The sequence below is a fragment of the Pyrgilauda ruficollis genome, unplaced genomic scaffold (assembly GCF_017590135.1).
Source record: "Pyrgilauda ruficollis isolate IOZ18807 unplaced genomic scaffold, ASM1759013v1 scaffold98, whole genome shotgun sequence".
In the NCBI taxonomy this organism is placed as follows: domain Eukaryota; kingdom Metazoa; phylum Chordata; class Aves; order Passeriformes; family Passeridae; genus Pyrgilauda; species Pyrgilauda ruficollis.
Genome location: NW_024531932.1, coordinates 2,222,899 through 2,231,958, shown reverse-complemented (window position 1 = coordinate 2,231,958; position 9,060 = coordinate 2,222,899).

The following is a 9,060-nucleotide window of genomic DNA, read 5'->3' as shown; positions in this document are numbered from 1 at the left end:
TTTCTCCCCTTTTTTATCACATATATATATATATATATATATATATATATATATATACATACACACACACACACACACACTCATACATACATATACGTATTATGTATTATATTTTCTGTATATTTCTTTGGAGTTACACTGTTCCATGCTTTGGGTTTGATGGTCTAACACAGTGACCAAGGGCACTGCTGAGCCAGAGTGGACTCATATGACCCTGGGAGAGAAAGAAGTGCTGCATGGGCTCCCATTCCTCTTACTTTGGAGTGCCATGGCTATGGTGATGCTTTGGATGCCCTGCTCTTCCCACCTGTGAGTGCTGAAATTCACTGTTCAGGTTGGCCTTCAGAGCTCTTACTTACAGTCTCCTTTGTTGCTGTGCAAATTTGAGGCTGCAGCTGAAGAGCAGCACAGAAAAAGTGATAAATGTATTTTCTAGGGGTGACAGGAACCAAGATGTCCATAAAAATCTTTAAGAACTCCTGCAGGTCTCCTGGAGTAGGAAAACAAATTACTGCCTCAGACAAATGTCTAGACTGCTCAATAACTTTTTGTTGAACAGGTAGGTCTGAACGGATGGTGCTGTCTGAGGTACACAGTGAAGTTTTCCCTTCTTAAAGCATTGCTATTCTGTTAAACTATGGGAGTTTCCTTCTCCTGTTGCTCAAGACTATGTCTTCTTTTTTCATTATTGGAAGTTGCAATGAACTTATGTTTTCCTTACAGGTAGGAAACATACTCAAATTATCTTAAATTAGACTTTTCTTACTAGAGGAAAAAAAGGGGGTTGTATAAAGGGTCTGTGTGCAGAGGTGGACCAGAAATGGATTGGCTTTATCTTTGCTGCAACTTGCAAATTAACACTCTGACATGTGTCCCAATCCCTTAGGATCACGTTCCTGCGTGTTGGTTACGAGGATTCTCAGGAAAGGTGTATATGAATTAATAAGATTTTCACTGAAAGTTTTCATCTCCAAGTAAGAGTCCCATTTAAAATTAATCTGAGTTTCCAAATGGATATATGGTTGCTCAGTGTGCGACCTGGAGTCTGTTGTATGCAGTATAGGTCACCCATATAGGGTTAACTCATTCCCTCAGGACAGTGAATGAAAAAATTTCAATCACAACTCCATTTCTTTCCAGAAGGAATCATAAATGTATTTTAAGTTGATCTGCGCTGCTCATGCTTAGTATACTGAATTGCTCCTCAATTGATTAGTTTATTTTACTTGGAGATCCTCAAATAATTTTATCAGTGGCCATGGGGAAATACATTGTAGTCAAGGTTTCACTTGGAAGCTTTACATGATAGAATAAGGTTGTAGAAGAGAAATTCATGCACTGAAGTGCTTCTTCCATGAACAAGTGTTATCCACGAGTGCACACCTGACTTCATGGAACCAGGAAACTGCTGTGATAAGAAAACTGCTTTGGTGACTCAACAGGTTGCTGGACACCAAAACAAATATCTTCAGGATGATCCATGAATTGTCTTGGCTATTTGTAATGCCCTAATTATAGTGAGTCTAGACCTGGATCCCCTATTCCCCTGGACAACATTGCCCGGTGACTGATAGCTTGTCAGCATTGCTCACTTAGCTCTATTAACATGCCACTGAGAATGTGCAGTAAAGAGGTCCAGGAGCAGAATGACCTCAGTTAACAGATGAAAGGTGTAACAGTGCTAAGGCCTTCCTGGCTTTGCAATTGAAATAATCTTAAAAGCAAAAATTTGCATTCTATAATTACTGACCAAAACCATAATTCCATAATTAGTGACGCAGCTTGCTCTTCAAGCTGGCTTATTTGTGCCAGCTCCCTGTCTCTGAGCGCTCATTCAGGTCACTTCCTGCACTGGCTTTTGTGTTCCAGGAGCTCCTGCAGCATCTCCCTGCAGCTGCAGGACTCTCATTTCAAAAGCGCCTCAGAAAAAGTGGCATGGCAGTAGCCTGAGGCTTTACACTCACTGTAACCTTTTGTTAACTCACAGGAACATTTTGTTCCTGATAGGTGTGTGGTTTCTACTTTCAAATTTATTGTATGCATTGCAAAATTAATTCATTTTTAAACAGAAGTGCAAGCTTTACTAGACAACAGTAAAAAGCTGCTGCAAATGGACTAATTAGAGATTATTGAGAATGTTTGATATGTTTTTCATGTCAATATTTCTGTTTTAATTATAACAAGATTGTGATTATAAATTTATCACATTTGTCAGACATGGTGATTTTTAATTGTGCCTCATAAAATAGCATTTTGGTTTATTAAAGGAGGTGGCCTGAAAATTAGTTGTAATTTCTAGATGTTTGGAACTAGGTAATGTATTAATAGCAACATTCTAACCAAGAATTCTTTAAATATATAATTGTAAATGGACACAACATAAAGAACATGTGTTGCCACATATGACAGTACAAGCTGGCTTGTACTAGGCAAATTAACCAGCCCCTGGGTTGACTAGCAGGGGCTTTGCCCAATCACATCTTTCCTAAGGCTGCAGGCATATCACTGGTACAAGACTTGGGGGGACATAAAGACCAGACCAATAGACTATCCAGACCAAGTTTTTCAAATGCCCTTTATAAGGAAGAGCTGGAGAATAAACGCTCTCTGTTGCCACATGAACATCAGGTGAGTGGTCTCTTTGTCTCCACCCACTTCCCCCATGCACTAAGAAACACAGGCATGAAAAGAATCACCTTTAATGTTGTGAAGTCAAGCACCTAAAAATCTGGAAAATGGTACAGCTAAACAATTTCTGTAAACTACGTTTTCCCTTTTTTAAGGCAGATGGAAAGGAACAGGTAAATAGGAGGGAACTAGGACAGTGGTTAAGGTTGTAGTTTACAGCTGCCAAATAACGCATGGTTTATTTGTTGTATAGAGCACTGACCTATTAGTGGATGAAAGAATAACGTATGTCAAGTCATTTAATTTTGAAAAAGGGTGTTTGCCTTGTTCCTTGCAGAATGTGAAAGGTGAATACTGAGTGGGAAGGTGCAGGACAAGGCAGATGTGCCCTCAGCCAGTTGGATTGGACAAGGAAATGGACTCTTTGCCTGGCCTTCTCTGGTGAGCTCCTCAACAATGGTGAGATCAGTGACTTGACCCAAAATTGCTCATAAGCTTTTTGCCAAAACTCCTTTCACTTTCTGGACCCTTGTAACCATGGCACAAACCAGGCCCATGATGGCTTTAAAAATACTGAGTTTCTAATGAGCGATACTTTGAGGAGAGAATGATTGTAGGGGCCTCAGATAATTCCCATTCTTGAGACTGCTGTCATGAAGGTACAGTAAATTTGAGGAGCAATTGGAAAAGAAAGCGTAAGTGCAGTGGGCATGGAATATATTTTTCCAGTCTAGGAACAGCTGCAGTACTTAAGATAATTCTGCCTTTTCCCTCATTTTCTTATCAGCTTCTTATTTTCCATATGCTGAAAACTGTGTCATCTCATCCTTGCAGAATTGATCATGCAGTGATCTTTTCTGCTTCATTGCAAAGTCAGCTAAGTCAAATTAAACAGCCTTTATGTTAAAGAGCCACAAATTAACTCATATGACTTTGTGCTGAAGCTGGTGAAGAGCAATTGTGTAAAAGAGTACTTTTTGCAAAAATTATTTTGGATGGTTATCTTCAATTCTACTGTGAAAAGCACACAGAAGAAACTAAGACTTCCAGAGCAGTATTTAAAATGTACAGAATTAGTAAGCAAAACAAACAAACAAAATTTACTAGATTTCTCATCAGTTGAATCCAGTTTAATCTCTGTAAAGGATGTCAAGGATCAGGTAGATTCAGATGAGACTCAGGATGGCCCAGTTGTGTAGATCAAGACTGTACCATAAATCATGTGTGTTAGGGGACTGAACTGGTGTTGTATTTGTAATCACAGTCCTGGTCTTTCATAAAGGGTTTAGTGTTGCAGTGTGCTTTTATACTTCGTAATACTTTGTAATAGTTTTGATTTTGTATCCCCTTATTCTCCCCAGATGATGTACCCCTTTTTGTACCCCCTTCCTCTGCCTGTGTAACCATTCTCCTGTGTTGAGATCATCCCCCAACTCCCCGCCCTGGCTCTCTGTCAGTCACTCAGCATCCCATCCCCTCTATCTAGATCTTTCGGTCAAAGCCGTCGAGTGATTTGCCCGAAGCCAGGGGTCAGCCCCCCAAGGATGATGTTATACGCTATCCCAAATGTCCATCCCCTAAGGCTGCATCCCTGGAGGGTCTTTATTGGTCAGCAAATGTATCTACCCTCGGTTTCCTCCCCCCGTTTAAATGTAACCTTGAGATTCCTTTGTCTTACTCTGAGCACGGGGCATCAGTGAGGTGTGTGGGGCCCCCCGAATAAACCTTGGACTGGCCTCTGTTCAGAGTCGGCCTTTTACCCTCCACCGATGTCTCCTTTGTCTCTTCTGATGCAAAGGTGACTAGCCTAGCTGCCCTCAGTACCCTCGGGGCACCAGAGAGTGTCCCCCCGCTGTCGGTCACTTCGGGGCTGCCCCCCCGGCCACCCCGGGGCTGGCCGGGGTTCACTGGGAGGCACCCAGAGAGACGGAGACAGTTTAGGTTGCACCTTTACAATATTTTTAAACAGCTGATAACCTGCATCATGAAGTTGCTACTTTTTATGAAAGCAACATTAAAATTTCCAGTGTTCAGTCTTCAAGAAGTGTCATCTGTCCCTTACCTCCTTGATTAACACAATCTGCAAATGTGTCTGGTACCAAGGAGGGGTATTATTCTAGGCTTGGGTGTATCCAGGACTGGAAAATTGTTATGACTCTGTTCCATATGGAGCTCTGAGGTGAAAGCCTCGTCTCTTCCAGTGAAAACACTATGATCTCTTGACAGGAACATTTCAAAATCTCTTTCATTCCTTAAGCTGAGCAAACCAGTGGGGTTCACAAACATTCATAAAAGCAGTCAGGCAGCAGTCAACTCTCTTGTTAGCAAATTTGCCAGGAGGATCAAAGCTTAAACCAGTACAGGCATGTGGCCACATTTTTCTTCACAGAAAAAAGCAAGGCACAACCGAAACACAACTTTGTATCTCACATTCTGATATCAGTGGAGTCCTCATCATTTCTCCCTGCCATGGGGTTCGTGTTGAATCCTATACAGGCATTCCCTGCTTCTGCAGAGCACTGGTGTCTAGACTGGTGTCTAGACTGGTGTCTAGACTGTGTAGAATGCTTGCAATACTGCTGGAAACCATGTACATAAAGGGAGATTTTAATTCTTTTAATGTTTCAAACTGCTTTTTCTTACATTGGACCACAGGAAAGAGACCTCTATGCAAGAATCATTCAAGTACATTGAGAAACAGATCAAAGCACATTCCTGTTGCAATGAAAAATCAACACAAACATTTCACATTTTTGTTGGAAAGCACTGTCCACAATGAGTACAATATTAGTCACTTCTGTGTACAGTTCCTAAACAGGGTTTGACAGGGCAGGTGTTGGTGTTTCAAGCTGACACTTCAGTGGCAAGTTTTTCATCATGTTCTTCTGTACAAAGCTCATTTATTTTTCTTGTCTTCCCCTTTTTCCCCCCTTCTTGCCCCTTGCCCCCATGCCATCAATTTATGTTTATTTTAAGATTTAAATATCAGCTGCCCTGTGGGTGTTAATATTCTGTTAAAGTTTTTAGCAAGCACAACCCTCCCAAACTCACCTGAACTTAAGCCAGATTCAAGTACAAATGAGTATAATGCACAGATTTGAATAATTTTGCAGTAGGTGCATAAAGGCATGACACAATGTTGGTAATTTATGGGAAGTGCTCAAGAACTGTCTTGGAGCATGGCAGCTCTACCTGCTTTCCTTGGGGGCTGGTGTTTTGGTTCCATTGTTAAACAGTAGTAATATACTCAACTATGAAAATCACTTTTGAGCCTGAAACAAGAGAACACTTTTAGCCTTTCAGATGCTGTTGCATTTGAAAAATATTCATTTTGATACAGCAATAGGCAGCTGTATTTTGGAGGGGGTTTTGTTGGCTTTTCAAATAGTATGAAATTTAAAAAAGTATGTACAGTTTCTTGTCTGTTATAGTTTTAAGTCATTTGCCTCTTTTCATTACTAGGATATTGCATGTGGCCATTTTGTATTTTGAATTTGGAAAGGTTTTATTGTAAAGATGAGTTTCCCGCTGTGCTTACTGCTATATGCACAAAGACCTGTGAAGGTATAGCTGCTCCCATTCCTGTGGCTACAATAAATCAAAGTGGGAGAACTCTCACTGTGCCAGTCAAATAATAAAAAGAAAGATGGCAAAGTTAAGTTTAAGCAAGTTGGAGAGCCCAAGGCAAAAGGAGTTCCCTCTGCTTTTGGAAGGGAGAAGGAGTTTTTGTTGGTCCTCTGGTTAACCATGATGATTTTGTGCAGTAGTGCTGTGCTCATCCAGATCAAATGGCCTTCACACACATATCCTCTGTCACTGTGAATTTTTAAAGACTCTCTGATCAAAGCAACTCTTCTGAATGCTACATTTCTTAGAAATGCGTTTACATCCTCTTGGTTCAGGTAAGTTCGGTGTGCTGGAGAAACTAAAAACCTACTTTATATTTTTCAGACACTGGCTTTTTAAAATATATTTTATTTCTACCTCAGCTATTGTTTAGAATATTGTTTAGTTTATCTTAAGGACTGAAATCTGACAGGGTTTGGTGCTGAAGTAAACCCCCTGGAGTCAAAGCTCCTCATAGTTAGCAGGAGGTGGGTCCTTTATGGGCAGAGTTGGGGGAACCTGGCTCTGTGGGTTATGGGTGACCTGGTGTGTGTTTGCCTGTTGGGTTGAATACAACAGCCCGGGAGCCTGTGTCCTATCCGATTGTTGCATCCCCCAGCAGACATGCAATGCCTGCTAACTCTTTCCCTTGAGATCTTTTTCTTCAGTGGCACACCAGGTAAACCAGCCAACATCAAAGCATGATTCCACTTAAGGTCTGATGTATATTTCTCACTAATCACCTTTTAGGAATATTACACCTGCTACAAAGGCTCCTTTTATGTATTAAATAATTGGGTCAGGGTTTTTAATGTTTTGGGTTTTTTTCATTCAAGATAGAGAAATGAAATGGAAGCTAGTTAATTGAACTTGAAGCTTTTCTTAGCTGTTCTGTTCAAAGAAACCAATATCAGCATAGCCCAGCAGCTGAGTGTACAGGGTGACCTGTGGGGAGCTAAGGTACCCGTGTGGGTCAAAATCCTGCTGTTCTTAGAGTGCAGACTGGACTGAGCTTTCCTCTGCTTCAAAAACAGACCCCAGTCTTCAGGCCCCTCTTCTCTTTGTCTGCAGAAGATATGTGTATAAACAAATATCTGGATGTTTGCACATAATGGAACAGTTCCAGTGGGAAAGGTGGATGAATCAGAACATCTGAAATTTGCAAATCAATATCCTGACATGTATTTGTTGGAGGCAGTTACTCTGCCTGTTAAAACATACCCTGTAGCCTCTGTTACACATACCTTCTCCTCTGAAGTTGGAAGATGGTATGTCCTACTCCACCCCCTCTGATTAGGACTCAGAAAGACCTGCCTTCCACACTTCTTGGCTGCTGAATCCAGGGAAAGGGCAGTTTGCTCATTTGTAGCCAGAGGAGAATTGTTCCAAACTTTTGTCGTGATGCAAAATTTTCAATATATTAAAAAAAAATTCCAAAATACTGACTAATTGTGTTTTGGTAAGTGTCATGAGGAAATCCAGTATACATGAAGGACCAGGCATAGCTAATGGTTCTCATGCTCTAATGTTCTCTGTGTGTTATTCAAATACCACTTTCCAGGAGAAGAGTAGTTTGGGGTGTATGTGCCACTCTAACTTCAGTTTATGTCTGGGCAGTACTAGGAAGGCTTCAGGGCAGTGTATTTAATGAAGATTGGTGAAATGTGGAATCAGAAAATGAGCTACTTCAGCTCCTAAGCTGGGGTGATGGGGAGTGATTTATTTTTTCAATTCTCTACTTGTTTTCCACGTGGCCCTGAAGTAATCAAGGCAGATGCTTGTGCTGTCCCCAAAGACCAGAGAAGTGTGGGAAGGAACAATGTGACAGGCCTGGATAACGATGGGGGTGGTGAATTATTTTTGGTCAGAATTGTGACAGCAGATCTCTAGAGAGACTGTGAGAAGCTTTGCTTCTAGCACCCAGCAAGGACCTCCCTCAGCAGGCAGTGATTTCTGGGTTGAGGTCAGCCTGGGTTTAGCTCTTGAGCGAGCCGCAGAGGATGGACTTCCACAATCCATGTTTCCCTCCCCTTTTTTCTTGGCTGGATGAAAACAAAAGCTCATCAAGCTTGGATTCTCCTCCTAAACCACTCCTAGGCAGCATGTTTTCTACCTTTATTAGTCTAATTTAAATAATAGAAAGATTATTCCTGGCAGTGAGCACAGCTTATAGTTAACAGCTTTTGCTTTAATGCTTTGTTGAACAAGAAACAACATAATTGTCTGCTTATAGAGAAACATGCACATGTGCTATATTGAATCACTCCTTGTGCTGGTGATGGGTGCAGGTTCATGCCCATAGTTGGTTCTCTGAATACTGATGAAACAGGCAAGTATGTACCAGAAAAAAAATTCCTATGTGATTTTTGGTGATTTGTTGCATAAAGGCATGACTGAAAAAAAATTGGCAAAAGGCTTTTAAGAATTACTGCTTTATCCTTTTTATGAAAGGATGGATTAAAGCTTTCAAATTAAAAATCATTAAATATTAATAAAGAAGAGAGGCAACAGGAATCATTTTAATTTCCTTCGTTACCATAGTTAATGATAGCCTTAGGGCAGAATGAGAAAAACATAGAATGTACTAATGGAAATGTATCCATTAGAACTGTACTATTTTTGCTTCACTTGACATGAATACATAGCTAACAAAAATACTTTTACAGTACAACTGCTCACTCTGTAAATAATTCAACTATCAGCTGTCATAATGTATAAACCATTAAATGGCTCTTGGAGGGGTTTTCCTTCCTCGACATCCAGAGGAGTTCTAGCTCCTTGAACATGGTTTTCATTTGAATCGTAAGCACCCGCACCAAGCTTATC